This window comes from Cloeon dipterum, chromosome 3, assembly GCF_949628265.1.
Source record: "Cloeon dipterum chromosome 3, ieCloDipt1.1, whole genome shotgun sequence".
Taxonomy (NCBI): domain Eukaryota; kingdom Metazoa; phylum Arthropoda; class Insecta; order Ephemeroptera; family Baetidae; genus Cloeon; species Cloeon dipterum.
The window spans coordinates 12,674,600-12,690,399 of record NC_088788.1 but is presented as its reverse complement, the minus strand read 5'-3'; the positions used below and the strand labels follow the sequence as shown (position 1 = coordinate 12,690,399).

General features: G+C 42.0%; 1 protein-coding gene across 2 annotated transcripts in view; it reads left to right on the top strand.

Moving 5' to 3' along the window:
* The first annotated feature begins 624 nt into the window (after positions 1–624).
* The window catches only part of LOC135939888 (5-hydroxytryptamine receptor 2A-like), an 89,733-nt gene continuing 74,557 nt past the window's right edge, over positions 625–15,800 (top strand). For both annotated transcript variants that reach the window (XM_065484495.1, XM_065484493.1), the window contains exon 1: positions 625–940. The gene's annotated coding sequence lies outside the window, so the exon portion shown is untranslated. The remainder of the gene's footprint in view (positions 941–15,800) is intronic.

Here is a 15,800-nt window from a genome sequence, read left to right as displayed (position 1 = left end):
TCTTTTGAATAAACTAATGGTAAAACAACAAATTTGAACCTATAAATTATTTAAAATACGCAGCTCTGATACTTAAAAATTTTGTTAGTCACAAATCTTGCCCAATGCAAAAAAAAATTCAACACTTACAATGTTAATAATACTACTGCTAAAGGGAGCTGAACGCTTGAATAAAATATGGAATTTATGCATATTTGATAACGGAACAACTTAACTCTAAAGAAGCATAAACGTTGGAGTTGAGTTACATGGTTATGTTAAATGCCTTCTCCGCTCCATTTACGAAGGGAAACAAACATCAACTGCGGAACTACATTTCCCTTCCGAAAGCAATAGAAAGAATCCGCCAAACCGGATCTATAGTACGTTCATATTTTAAAAAGAAGAAGAAGAAGCAACAGCAGCAACTTGATTTATGAAACCCACCATGTAGGCAAGTGCTTCTCGACTGCACCTGCAGCTTGGACTCTTTTTGAAGTTGGCCTCGTTTGGTGGCCCAGTGGCTGACTGGCTGCACGCTGAGCATAATGGGACACGGGAGCGGCAGCCGGCAGCTCGCCTTCGTCCTCCGTTTATGTGAGGGTGCGCGCGCGCCCCCTACCTCGCGAGCATCCCTCTCGCTCTCGGTGGCCGCTACTCGACTCGGGGCCGCCGTTCAGAGACGACCGTTCGCTGGCTGCTGCGTCGATTGCCGTCAGTGGGTCGCCGCGTGCTGCAATCCGTCGCCCGCCGTCGCACGTCCATGGACCATCCGGCTGGGGTGATGGTGACCTAGACGGCGCGCCACCGCCTCTTCCTTCCCTCTTCCTTTCTTCTTCGGCCGGAATATGACAAGAAGCAGCTGAGGGAAGTTGTCAACAAGTTTGGACTCTTGGGTGAAATTTTCGCCCCGCGCCAACGGGGACGCCCCGCTTGAAGAGGACGTTCTTCTTCAGTAACTGTGAGTGCAGAATAATATTTGCCCTTTCGATTTTTCCACATCGTTCGTCCATGCATGCGTTGCCGCTGCCGAGGCGGAGCGGCCTGCGAAAGTGGATTTCTGGCCCTCCAGCCTCTTTGTAATTTTGTCAAAAAGGGAATAACCAGGCCGGAAAAATTCAATTATATGTCGGGAAAGCCTTTGTAGCGAAGAAGAATTCATGTGCGGGCGGCTGCCTTTTCAACGAGTTCACCCCGCATTTCGTTAAAGTGATCTCGCGGCTTAGATGTGTTTGCTTGCTTGCTTCTTTTAATGCACGATGAATGTTAATGCTCTGTGGTGCGTATTATAATTTCAAATCGAGCCTCTTTCCTCCGTGTTGGTTGGCTGAGTGAATAAATTGCGTGCCGATGGCCAACCAGGAGGCCAGCAGATAATGGAATGATCGAACTCAATTTTCCTGCTCCCCTCAAGGGAAGCAGTCTTTATTGTGATGCGTGTGTGTGTGTGTGTGTGAAATTTCACTCAAGCCAAACTAATTTTTATTCAAAAGGGGAAAATATTTTTGGTTTCCAAAATTTGAATTGCTCATCAATTCTCGGCTCTGTGCTCGATTTTGATGGAAGATTCACTCAAGCCTATTCGATTGGTGGAAAAATGGGCTTTTACTGCGATTAATCTTTCAATGACGCGCGAGTGGAAAATAATAAAAAGAATAAATCCGCGTAAAAGCCGCCGAAAGTGGCTATAAAAGGGGTAGAAGAAGTTTCGAATTCCTCGTTCCCTGACAACAGTGGCAGTCAAGATGCCTGACTACTAAAGAGTACAATAGGCCGTGTGCAATCAATATATTATTTATTTTTAAGAGCGCCCCGTAACCGCAAGGAAGCACATATGGTATTTAATGTATTTCTTGTCAATTTCTTTCCCGCTACCCTTGCTGATAATTCAATAATCCTTCTTGCTGAAAGAGAAGTGAGTGTTTGTGTGCGTCACTTTATGAACAAACTTTCGTCAAACATAATGCAAAGCTTTTGATGTGTGCTTGGTACACGCAAACAAGTTTATATTGCCATCGAGCTGCCAACGCTAAACTTACTAGCCAGCTGAGCTTAAATTGTTTTTGTTTTGATGAAGTAACGATATATGGCGTATAATGAATGAGGTGCAAGCTTAAATTAATATAGTTTTCTTCTCTTGTCTCACGGGAGATTAACTTATCTTCCGCATGGGGAGGGAATGCAACGACTTAGTATATTTTTGTCTTTGACTACTGAAAAACGTTGCAATGTTTTGGGAAAAAAATTTTCTCTCAAATACAATTTAGATAACCTTAGTAGGCACGGTTCGAGTGGCTGCTCAAAACGTATGTTAAATTGCTCATTTTCTTGGCTAACACATGATAGAACCAAAGTTTGTCAGCTGCAAAGATATAAATATGCATTTGGTATTTCATTTCCTACGAAATCTCCTCTTTCATGCTGATCATGACCCATATAGTGAAATCATTGAATTGGAGTAATTTATCCTGATATAAACTGGGATCACCTCAAGAAAATTTTCTATCCGCTCATGCTAGCGAATTTTATAGAGTTCGAAAGGCATAAAACCCTTCCGTGATATAACAAAGGTATTGCTTTAAAATCAGACGTTGATGCCAGTTTTCATTTAGTCTTTTATGAATATACTTCGTTCTCCCGATCATTTTTTTACTATTGAATCATCCGTTCTCAGAACATCTTTCAATGCCATGAAAATAGTGTATAATGTTTTCAAAGAGTAATCAGCTCACCATAGCTGCATGATGTGGTAGATGATTTTTTTTTACTAAAAACTGATAAAAGGATTTTGTTATTTTTGAAAATTTGCATTTTGTGAAAGCGCATAATGCGCACGAAAAGAGCGCTCAGCGATGTTTTCGAAACTTCCTTTTCATAAAGTGGAACGTATTCTCCGCACTTTCCTTTTTCTCACTCGCTCACGCACGTCCCGAAATTTTAATCCGTCGAGAGGGCTTTTCAACTGGAACAATGGGCTGCCACTAAAGTCTGCGGCTCTCTGCTGCTTATCTCGGCGGACAAACGGAGAGAGATAATAAAGTAGCAAAACACTGGCTGCTTTCCGTCATCATCACCATTGAGGTGTAGCAGCATGAAATAATGCAATTACGCCGCGAGCAAGGACGGGGGCCATTAGTCCCTTCCTTAATGCCCGCGCGCGCGGCATTATAGTCGTCAACGAGGGGACGACACCGTGCCACACAACATGTACCTGCTGCGGCCTCACAACCACACTTGTCCCGACTGGAAAGCCATCTTGTTAATGCAATTTAAATTGCCTTTTTTTTACAAAAATGCTTTTTTACTTTAAGAAATTTTAATCAATAAGAACACAAAAGATAAATATGAGAGTAAAGAAGAGTTGGCCACATAAATACAAATTCATGCCTTTTGCTCTTATTTGAAAGTGGAAACTATTGTAGTTTCAATCTGATCTTCTACAAGTGTTTTAAAAAATTTTACCTAACGACTGAAACGAATGCACAAAAAAGCACAACTTCCACACATAGTTCAAAAATATAAAGCATATATAATACCATGGTTTTCCTTTCCTGTCGAGACATTTTTGGTATGCTGGTAGTTGTTTGTTTGGTGTGACCAAATTGACAAAGGCGCGGTCGTTTGGCCTGAAAATGAAGAGGAATCGACGTCGGCCGCCCTCACCATTCTTGACGAGCGGAGCTGCATAAATTTCCGCCCGCGAATCCCTTCGGGTCGCAGGAAACAATGCTCTTGGGACTCGTGCAACTGCGGCCGAAAAATGTATCACAATTTAGCGTTTGCCTGCTGAAATTTACGACTGAGTTTATTCAAACAGTGAAAAATACCCTGCTTTCCGCCGTGTCGGATCTTTCGCAATTTGTGCGTGCGCGGCGCACACACAAATTGTCGCCGGTGGAGCAGTGGTGTTCTCCAGAGAACAGCAAACATTTTTATTATTACCTAATGAAGCGAACGCCTACTCCTGCTGGAGAGAGTGAAATCGGGAACCAGCGGCCGGATAATTTCGTAGATTTTTCTTTCTCTCTTCGTGTGTGCCAAATTTCCCCCGAGGACTCCAGAAGCGTTTTGCTTTCGCGTCAATTCCACGTGATACGCAATTACGCAGAAAATTTACGCATTTAGGCTCTCTCATTAGCTATATATCGAGCCTGCTTGAGCTGCTCTGCTTTGTGCAAAAGTCAAATCAGAGCTATCAGATTTCCAAATAATGTAAAATTTATGTGATTTCAAATGTTGTGTAGTAATTTATTGTAGTATAGGCTGAGTGTGGCGAGTGATTAGATTGGTATTTTTAGATTAGTTTTGAAAAGAGCAAGAATGCATTGGTATATTTAAGATTGCCAAGAATGCTAATAATCAGAATTCTATCCATTTGAAATTTTAAAGCACTGGGTATGGCTCTATTATGGCTAGAAGCTATGAATGAAGTTCTTAAAAATTATAATAATTTGTTTTAGTTAAATTGCTTAAACATACAAACTATATATATCGATGAGTGCAATTTAGCGATATCTTTGTAAAAAAAAATTTTCCCGACACTGAACACATCTCCTTATATTTACGAACATGAGTCACCTAAATTTTACAACTATAGTTCTAGATTATTTACAATGCTACCACTTCTTTCAGAAATTTATTCTTTTACGTGAAATTTTTCGTAATCTAATAGCAATCTTGTTTAGTGTGCATTGGGCTAAATTTATAAGAAAACTGAGACACACAAATTTCCAGGGGATTGAATTTTTCTTTTGATTGAAGAACGTTATAAAAGCTCATAGAATTAAATTTATGCAACCTTTCCTTGCTCAGCTGGCTGAACTTTTCTTTATCCAATCAGCAATATTATATTCAGCGTTTTAAAAGTTTCCAGGCACTATTAACGGCTGATTGAGCGAAAAGAGCGAGCAGCAGCCAATGCCGCAGCCAGCAAATTGCTGGAATATGTGATTACTTTTCGCTACCTTTCAGTTGGTTAATTGAAAGCATTCTGCTGGAGCATGTCATTAACGAGTCGATGCATGCCAAATGGAAATTTCCCTCATCAACGCAACCGCCGCTATAAAAAGGATATTCCCTGGAGAGCTGTCAGATTTGGCTTGCGCTTTTCCATCACTATTTATCTGTGCCCACTGCGCATATAGTCTCTCTTAATGGTGGTTTCTATTGGCAGCTCCAGCGTGCGCGGGTATAATTAACTGCCGCCGTGCGAGATGAGCAGGGTGGTGCAAATTGAATTATTCCATGCCGCTCACTACGGTACACGTCAGTCTCTCTCTCGTGCCGGTAACTTGATTTTTCTTCTCTACCAGCCGCAGCTAACAGGAAGTGAAAAGGAAAATCGACTGCCGTCGATATAGTTCCTGCGTTTTTGTGACTGCAATAATCGCGAGAGGGGCCGATTTGCGTCCAATTTCGAATCGTGTCCTGGCGAAGGCCATTACAGGCCGCCTCGTGAGGCTTTGAAAATGGAAAGATTGTTGCCGCCGGCGCGAGGATATTTTATGCAAATGGCGTCGCGTGCGTGCATATGCAAATCCGCGTGTTCCCACGAACCGAGAAAAATGCGATTCGGTTCGTGCATTCTCTGTCAGCCCTTTCGTTTCGTTCCCTCTGTTCGGCTGCTGTGATTTATCTATTTTTAAGCAGCTTTCACACACATTTCCTCCATATCCATACGCGGTAACCTAGTAGTGCTAGCAGCATTGCACATATTCGCACAATACTAATGTGTCTGCTCGATTGTACGGACTGTGTGCTATTTGGATTTCGTAATGGGTGCATTTAGCCTTGTTAATCATTCATTGAGGCACGCGAGAGGGCTCTCACGAGGACGAATCGTTACCATGAAAAATGTGACATGCTTTTTGTATGGAACAAAAACATGTCTTATAAATAATTAAGTGTGCATGTATGGAAATTACAACTGTTCACGATTTTCCAAATTTAAAAAAAGAACATAATGGAGAGTCAGATTTCAGATGTGATCTTTTCCAGACGGAAAATCGGTTTTCATTTAAAATGTATTTATTTATTGCCCCAGTTGGACTTAATATTTCTGCGCAAAATCCTGCAATCATGATAGCTCGTATATTTAATGTGTTGCCTCATAATTTAAATTTTATCCAAGATAAAGAAGAATTCCTAAAACGAGTAAAATCAACTGCATCACGCTACCAATTCTATGATATCCACGAATACTTCACGTCATGTACTCTTGATTTGACACGCCTAGAGAAAAATCAGCATATATGACGAATTTCAAAGATTTACTCTATCTATCTATCTATCTATCTGTAAGCTCGCAACAATGTGCTTTCAGGGAAAAAGTGGAAATTTGGTTTCGTCTACTGTTATCATATTCCTAGCAAACATTAACTTTAGGAATTCTTAGTTGATACATTTGAAATGATTTATCAGTCAAAATTATTTGTTCTAAAAAAGAGGAAAATTACCCGTTGTTGATGCCATTTTAATACGAAATGTTTCGTATAGATTTAACAAAATCTAAGCCCGAATATTTAATACTTTGTTCATTTGCACATTTAGGCAAAATAAGCCCTCTGACAATGACTGTTTAATTCAAATTTCCAATTCACATTGTCAAAAGTTGCTTTCATGCTGAAGTTACAATAGAATAGGGGGTTTGCTTTCCATTTCATGCACTTCTTATTGATGCGTGACAAAATATTACCTTTTCTGAGCCGACCAGGCCGACCGGAAACACAAAATCGTCTTATACGCAGTTCGCCTCTCACATAACTTTCCTGGAAGTTTCGGCTGGAGCAAATCGAGCAAGCCAGACTTTCCAGCTGCGTCAGCAAAATAAGCCTTGGCACTCTATCTAAGTCCATTGTGCATAGGCAGATCTAACTCCCATCTAATTAGAGAACATTGGCCAAAGCCCCCCTAATTGGTCGCAAAAAGTCTCGGAATGTTATTCAGAGAGAATTGATGTCAATAATCAGATGGCGCCAAAAAGCGTGATGCCAAACGAAAGTTTTCCAATTAAGGCCGCTGCTTGGACCATCCCCCCGCCGTTTGATGCACGACTCAAGCAGCGTATTTGCAAGGTGCACCGCAGGGAGCACGTTTGCTTTGTGTGCTGGACCGGCGGCCGGGTGGTGTGGTGCGCTCACAGTTCGGGCTGGGGCATTATTTTATGTGGTCGAGCTGGTGGTTAGCTGCCTCTTTTTGCCTCCCTCGGCTCATTGGCGAGTGAATTTCGGCGGAATGTGTGTGCGCGTGGAGAGAGAAAGAGCAGAGAGAGCCAACGCTGGCGGCGCAGAGTGCAACACACGCACATACACATAATACGTGAAACTTTCAGACGGCAATAAAGGTGGCAGATATACGACTCTCGCACCGTCTACTAGTTAACATTATTATGTGCAGAGCGAAAACGGACCCAAGCTATTAAGCTATTGATTTTCTTTTTTCCTCTTGGGCGTTTGCCACACCTATTGGGCACTGTCTTCGATTTCGCCTAGATATGGTTGGATGAAATGAGATTTGAGGGGTTGGTATTCCATTAGAATATCGAGGTGTTTGTTATTTTTAATACTAGCAGGAAGTTCAAATACCCAAGTTCACTCTTAAATTATTTTGCCGTTCACTTAACCCCGAACTAAAAACATTTTTTGAGGACATTTCTTTCAGGAGAAAAAAAGTAATCAGTTGCAACGAAACTTTTAGTGCAGGGCTTTTCTTTTTTGGAAGTCATATCAAACTGTTTTCATGTAGATTAAATCAACCTAGCTCGCATTTGCATTTTATTCAATTTCAGAAGCATGTTTTGCCGGTTGAGTGATCTGCAAGCGAAGTGCGGAATTATGCAGATGAATCTTTTGTGATGGACTTAGCGAGGGAGGGAGGGGAAGTATTGGCAGAATTTTGCAGATATTGTGTTTATCGATGGCGAGTTTCTTTTTAAATCATCGAAAGTAAGCCGCATGTCTGTCTCCTGCTCTCGCGACTGCTGAGAGTAATTTTTTTAAAAGCCTCCCGGCCAGACTAATGACGCGCGCGCCTGCGAGAAGAATCTCCCCAGGGCTTTTGGAAACAGGGCAAAAAATTATGTGTTGTTCTTCTCTTAGCTTGAATTTCATGAATAAACCATCACTTTTTCTTCCTAGGGCGGTTGCCGCTGGAAAGGCCTCGCTGTTCTCGTTCATTAGCACTACGAGTGCAGCACCCGGGACTTGTGCCTAGATAATTAATAATGAAAGCAAACTGGATTTTGCATGCCTTTGACCTGAATCTCAGCGACTTTTGCATTCCGCCGGAAAATGCTTTGCAAGTTTTTACGCGAGTGGAGAGAGAGAGGATTTCAGCACCGGATGTTCGCGCTGCTCTGCGGTTGCAAAATAGTAATGTGAACTGCTGATACAGCGCCAGCCACTCATGCATTAGTCATTCCAGCCGCAAATAGGAAAAGCAAACTTTCTGAGTTCTCGATATTAAACCGTTCTCTTGCAAAATCCTTCCCTAAAGGATGCAATTAACTTTGAAATTAATTCTTCAGACACAGCAGAGCAGAAGTTATAAGAGCATTTCTGTGTTTACTAGAACCTAATTAAAACAAAATGCTCCTATACTGTAATTACATTTCAGTGAGTTTTAGGATTGCCATTTATATAGCAAGTGACTTTCGTGGAATGTGTCAATTAAAGCGCTGCAGTTCCGGAGATTGGCAAACAACACTCAATGAACATGCTACGCTCACTTTTCCGTTTGCTATTCAGCGTAATTGAGTGCGCTTCATAAGTGCTCACTAATTATAATGAAACACAACTCTCCGCAACAACTTGCTCGCTTTTCTCGAGCTAGAAAAGTGCACCACCTGTTTCTGCCCTCAATTCAGCTTCACACGCGTGTGCGACATTTGATCTGGCAGCGGAGCGTAAAATGTACACTTTGCGGAGCACACTCAGCAAGTGAGCCGAGTGGCGTTTTCTTAAAGGTGTGCACAGCCTAAGTGAAGCCTCAGCTCACGCGGTACTGAGCGTAACGTCGCCTCATCGTCACTTTCCAACCCCTGGATTACGTCGAGAGCAGTGCGGTAGTTGCAACTCTGGTGGCGAAACATCTTGCGCGCGAGAAACTCTGAGAATTTAAGCCAAAAGGGAGAACTTTCATCGCCTGTCGCAGCCCGGCTCAAAGCAAGCAAAAGTTTTTGTTTCTCGGCCCCTGGTGTTTTAATTAATAATTCAGAAACGGGTAACGCGTGTTTCAGCGTGCAACACCGCGGGGCAAACAATAAAAATAATTGCACTCTCCCAAATTTATGTTGAAATACAAAGCTGCGTGTCGGTCGATTAATTATAAATCCTTTGAGATGTGTCCCGAAGTAATATAAAGGGCGCGGCGCCTTGCGGCTGGCGTAATTAATTGAGAGACGATCCAGCGACGCGGCGAGCGATGGTGAGATATGCGCGCCGACCGACCTTCCCTCGACCCCTAATGAGAAATGGCGACGCACCGTCTGCTTTCAAGAAGAGTTTAAATTGCTCCAGCGCGAGAATAATTACCGCGAGCGTGCGGAATAATGCATCTTTCTGCTCTTCTTCTCGAGAGGAATTAGCGCGGCAGGCAAGAGGCCTCTGTGATCCTCTCCGCGGCAGCCGATTGCCTAATCTCACCGCGAGATGAGCGAGCGGATCCCTCTCTCACTCTCTTTTCCCTCTGCGGCTTACGTGCAGATATGTAAACGATCGACTAGACCGCCGGAGCGCGGTGGTTCCGACTGGCCGAATATTCAGATTAGGAGCAGTCGGGATTCGACGCCACGCACACAACAGCTAATTGAAAGTGCCACGCACACGCGTCGACCCTCTGTCCGTTGTAATTAAGATTTGCTCGAGTGGCTGGCACCAAAGATACCCTTTCGACCGCAGACCTAGATGAATCCCCTTGACTCTGGCTGGCAGCTACAAAGCAGCTTAATTTTGATCCCCACCGGGAATAAAACAACTTTTATTATTTATATTTTACAAAATAAACACCCTGCGTCCGGTGTGAAATATTAACAACGTGACGAAAATGAGAGATTATTCATATCTCAATTTAAATTTTTAATTTTGCTGCCAATGTAGTTTATAAATGGTGTGCTATTTCTGCCCGAAGAGATGATGTAACAAAGGAAAAGTTGGCAAGGGAAAATTAATTATGACCGTTTAAATTTGGCCCAAAACTTTAGCTGCGATATTATTAGCCAACAATTTACTGATATTAAGGAGCAGCAGAGTTAATTGTAATGCAACCAACTTTCCCTGCCCATGGCACGTTTTGAACGCACTTTCCCTTTTACAAGTGGCTAGTAATAATCCACTTTGCATTACGGGCACGCAAAAACTTTCCTAACTACAAAGGGCCTTCGCAACAAAAACAAAGGGGAATATTTCACAAAGGTTAACAAAAGATGAAAATAGAGCTCTCCAAGTTCGTCAAAAATTTCCACTTAATATTGAGCGGCCACTTATTGCCGAGACATTGAAGCCAAAAACTTCTTGTGACCCATTTTGGTTTGCGCGCGAGGCACGCCATGTTGTTAAAGCTTATTATAAGGTCCTTGCGTCTATGTAAATTATGCAGCTCATTGCACACTCTGAAATTCCATTTTAAGTAGCAGCTGCCAACATTTTCCTCTTGCAAAACTGAACAAACTGGTATAAGTTAGAACACATACCTCCAACAAGAAACTCAATGACTTGCGCTTTGTACATAATTATATTAAGAATTCAGTAAGTATAAGTATGTATAAGCTTACCTTTAGAAAACCAATCACCATAAAATCAAAATCATTACATCTTAAAAGTTAGAGCTATAAACCTGTTAATTGCTAATAAAGTAAAAATTTGAATAAAAAATCTTTTTTAGATACCAAAGGTGTACAACAGACACGTACATTTAAATTGGTATTTTGGGATCAATTTTCTTACCAAATTGCTGATGAAACACTTACAAAGCACGAAATATCGAATATAAATACCATTATGACGGGCACATCAAAGAAGGTTATTTAAATTATGGAAATTATGCTAGGTAGCAGAGAAATCGAAATAGATTTAGTGACTGGTGCGTCCTTATATGCCGCTCATCTGGTGATACACTTTGGGACCAAAGCTGAAAATGTTGAAACAGTTTTGAAAATAAAGGACCATTTCCTTGTCGAATTTTCATTCACATCCTCAAACAGGGAAACTATTTCTCAGCTATCATGAAGTCCTCGATGCGGCTGCTGAATTTTCGGCTTTTGACTAGCAAAGTGTTTTCAGCAGGCTCTTTGCCACAAAGAAGCTACGATAATCCGTTTTCGGGGGTACAATCTCCACTCAGTAGGGGCCACGCCGCGCTAAGGACGCTGAGCGGAATGCAGCCGTCTGAATACGGAATGACGCAGATGCACATTATATCGTAGTCTGTTAGTCACTGCGGCCGAGAATTCCCATTCCTCCAGCGTCCCGAAAGCAATTTTCTCGCAAATTAGAACTTACGAGGAAAATTTACATAAATAACCAGCGCAGTAGCGGCGTTTTCACATTGGCCGCACGAGAGAAAGAAAGACCGCCAGCGCGTCGGGTTGATAAAAACGAGCGAGAGCGAACAGAAAAGGCCACTTGATGGCGGCTGCTGTTGGTGGGCCGTCGCAAAGTGTGTTTTAGCATCATCGTAACGCCACGCCAGCCTAGCAACCACATGCAATCTGCTGGGAAAGAATTCTCTCTAGAGGAGATTAGTGGGACTTGAGTCCATCTGCTTTGAAAATCAAGACAGCCGCTCGTGGAAAAACACGAAGCAAGCCTACGTGGCGCACGCACTTTTTTCCTTCATTTAAAGGGTTGGCCGATTTTATTAGTCGCGAGACGTGACACTCGTTTTGTTAACCTGCCAGTGATCTGGCAAGTGCAGGGAAACAGAGAGAAAGGAAAGAAGGAAGGCTAATTATACGGATCATCCTCTTTCTCTCTACTCCAACGGAGAGGAGAAAAAAGTTTAAATTTGTGTCACCCAGCAACGTGGAGTTGCACGTTTGTTTAAAGAAATCCCCTGCTGTGCAAGAGAGAAATTCTCTCTTTACTTTCGGGAGTAATTGACCCTCGGAAAAGATACAAACGGAGGGTTTTTTGCAACATGCATGGAGTACGAGCTTGGAATTGTTTGTACAAAAAAGAAACTAACATGTTTCCGACTTCTTTCCACAAAACCATTTACCGAACGAAAGTTTAAAAAAACACATCTGATCAGAAATAAAATTTAATCTAGCAATATCCATTCCTTCTATGTTATTAAAAGCAAACAAAATACATCGTATATTGGATTGCCAGCCATCGTCTGAGACGCAGGCACTCAGGAACGCGTTCTTACTGAAACGACGTGACGAGCTGTTGCTTCTGAGAAAAAGAATGAAACGAGTCGATCTGGAGACGCTCCAGAACTGTTTTTATCGTGTAGACTCGCAAAAACAAACGGGGGAGAGAAGAAATTGATTTTAATTTAGCATTGATTGGTGAGCGGAGGGAAGACGGTGCTGGAAAAACACTTGTGGTGGCGGCAGTTCACTTATCCTGCATAATATTAAGCTTACGTGGCAGCAGGCGCCCATTTAAGTACTATTGATTCAATCGAGGAGAGAGCGAGCGAGCGAGCGGGAGAGCGACTCCTCCGTCGCGGCATTAAAACCGGCCGCCGTTGCCGAGTTCAAATATAAAGCTCGCTCTCTCGCCTCTCGCTCAAAGGGTATACGACAAGCTCCTCGCCTGCGACCAACCAACCAACTAACTAACCACTTCAATCTTTCAACCCGGCCCATTGTCTCCCCTTTAGAAAACTCAGCCCACTCACCAGGCTGCCACCGCCCGGTGCAGTTTAAGGACACACGAGAGTAATTGTCGCCTTTCGCCCCTGCAGCCATAAACCTGTAATCAATATATGTATGGTTATCCGCTGCTTTTTGCCAACCGCAAATTAATCAGCTGGCCTAAATTAAATTTCTTTCCTTAATCGCGGGATAAATCACTTTCTGATGGGTTTGCCGAGACTAATGGCGCTGCGGCACAGATGGCTCTCCCTACTGAGCTTGCTTTTTACAAAAGTCATCAATTGCGAATATTGATTAAAAAAGTTTTTTGCCTTCAAGTGCAATTAGCAGAAGCTAGTTTTTACATTGATTTATTCAAGCATCAATAGGTGGTTTTTACTTTCAGAATATGGCTATATCCAAACGACGTGTTTCGAGGTTAGTGCCCGTTCTTGGAATTAAATCAGAAGATATTTGTTAAACATGTTATTCAATGCAACTATTCAAAAATTTGACTTTGATGTACCTGGAACAGAGTGGGTTAAATTGGATTCCCTTATCCCTCTAAAAAACTATTCAGTTCTTATACAACCCACTCAACTGAAGCAATTCCCTTCAACCCGCTTTCCATTTGTGTATGACAGAGTGAGAATTTATATGAATTGTGAGATAAAACCAGCATTTTGTCACCACAGACTTACAGTAGAACTGTTCATAAATGCGACGGCATTTTGCTTGCAAAGTAGACCCGATTCTTTTATTGAACCACGTGTATGTATAATTTGATCACTTATCAAAAATCTGAATTAGAACACACAGCAGTCTGTCGGCATTGATTGAATTCAGCCACCATATCGCATATTTGCATTTGATTCGAGATTGTGCTATCGCATTGAAAAAATGGGTCACCTTTCCATTCAACGGAATGCAATACAAATTTCAATATCTGGTTCATTCATTGCTTCAATTGGCCGGGCTACTCGACTATTTGCTCGCAAGTAATGGTGACGGTCGTGTGCGTCTGTTCCGTTTTAAAGCAAAATGCAGATTTGGAACGGATGGATTGCTGTTTGGGATTATCGTCTGAGTCTAATGCACGCCGGGAATACCACGAATGCGGTTAATGAGCTCCATTTGTTCCCGGCAGCCTGCGGGACGCTGCCAACAGTAGTTATTGTTTTCTCTCGCTGATGATCATTATTATTTGTACTCGTCGTCTGCTGACGTTGGTTGTGCGTGCGGTTCAACGCCACCGGCGCAGCACGCATGAAAAGTGGCTTTTCAAATCGAGAATTGAGTTCGCGCAACTTTTCGGCTCTAACAAAAGCTCTCGCAGTCGGAAACTTTATTGATTTGCACGATGACAGCAGCTGTTGATACGAGAGTATTCTTTGGGGCTATATACATTAAAAAATAATGCTATATAATTATGTGTTATTTGTCTTGGCATTTTTTTTACCAAACTAATCATCGGTTTCTGAACTAACAAGAATTTGGTAAATGTCTATTTCCCTCTCACTTTCTGAAATTTCACATGTATATATTTCAAGTTGACTGTGATTTGTGATCGTTGCTTTTAAAGCAAGCGTGTAATGAAGAGATTGGAAAGATTAAAATATCCTACTCAGCAGCCATCAAACTTATCTGGAAATCATGTGTGCCAGAAGTCAAAAGCACGCAAAGCTCTGCTGAAAGGTATAGAAAAAATTCAAGCTCACAAAAACTGTACCAGACGTGCGAATTCCGGCGTTTGTGTGAGGTTGGAGCCGTCATACGCCTCTAGTAACGTTTCAAAATAGCGAGTATTGAGATCGGATGATAGCAACAAGCTTCTTTTAATCTTTAATTATGACCAAACATCCCAAGCAAGCAGTTATTCACTTTTAATGTCAACTTTGGCATCGAGTTATCTCATTTTCAATCTTTTATTATTTACTCGTGATGTTAAACATATGATATATACATGTTTTTCGAGGAATTAAAAGCAATGAACTTTTAGAGTTTGTGAGATTCTTTCTATTTAATCGCTGACAAAAATGCATAAGCTCAACGGCCCCGAGAATTATAGGCTGTTGCTTTTTACGTAAATCAACTTGACGAGGGCACGCAACATTGTGATAATGCCTGGGCGTGTCCTGAGACCTCAACACAAAACCGATTTTACAATCAAAGTACGCGAGCAATCACAGGGTTAGATCTTAAACTGCCTTAAACATTAAATAATTGCCAGAGGCATGTAATACCAGGTCAACAACTGGTGTTTCAGACAAGCTATATTTTTCTGTTATCGTAAAAATCACAAAACGCTATTCTGATTGCGTCGTATAAGAGAAGGGGCCTTATATGTTAGGTCAACGCTGGGAACTCGCCTCGGGATTAAAGAGGACAACAATTGAGTAAGCATGCGAAATATCTCCGAGCGAAATATTGCGAACACAAAAAATCACAATGCTTTATTTGCTACTCGTCTCAATATGTAAATGTAAGCAAGCTATATAAAAACATTGCACCGTCGGCGATGTTGATGATAGTAATTTAAAAATGGAACGGAACTGGATTGTGTTTCTATATCGCCCTGATTTGTTTGGGAAATTGCTTCAGCTCCCACAACAGCTTCCGGGCAATTGGTTTATCGAACACCAAAATCAAAAATACCAATTTATAAAATTGGATGCTGATTGATGGTTAAATAGACCTTTGTGAAAATATTTACGGTGACCCCACAGAGATTTTTAAGGACGAAAAGTTCAGCGTCGTGTGACGCTTTGCGTTCCCCTTTCTAATCGAATCAAAAAGTTGGCTCCTTGACTTTGAAGGCTCGGAGACATTAAACACGAATGCCATTCAAAATTTTGTTGTGTTAGATTGAGGCAGTCGGCATTCCACGCGTATTTTCCAGCAAATTGGAATTTCGCCAGCGAAAGAACGCAGCGCAATTTCCAATATTAATAGGAAGGCGTGCCATCGATCACCGCGTCTAGCTGCACGCGCCGGTGACTGCTGCTGCGAGTCAGATCTTTCA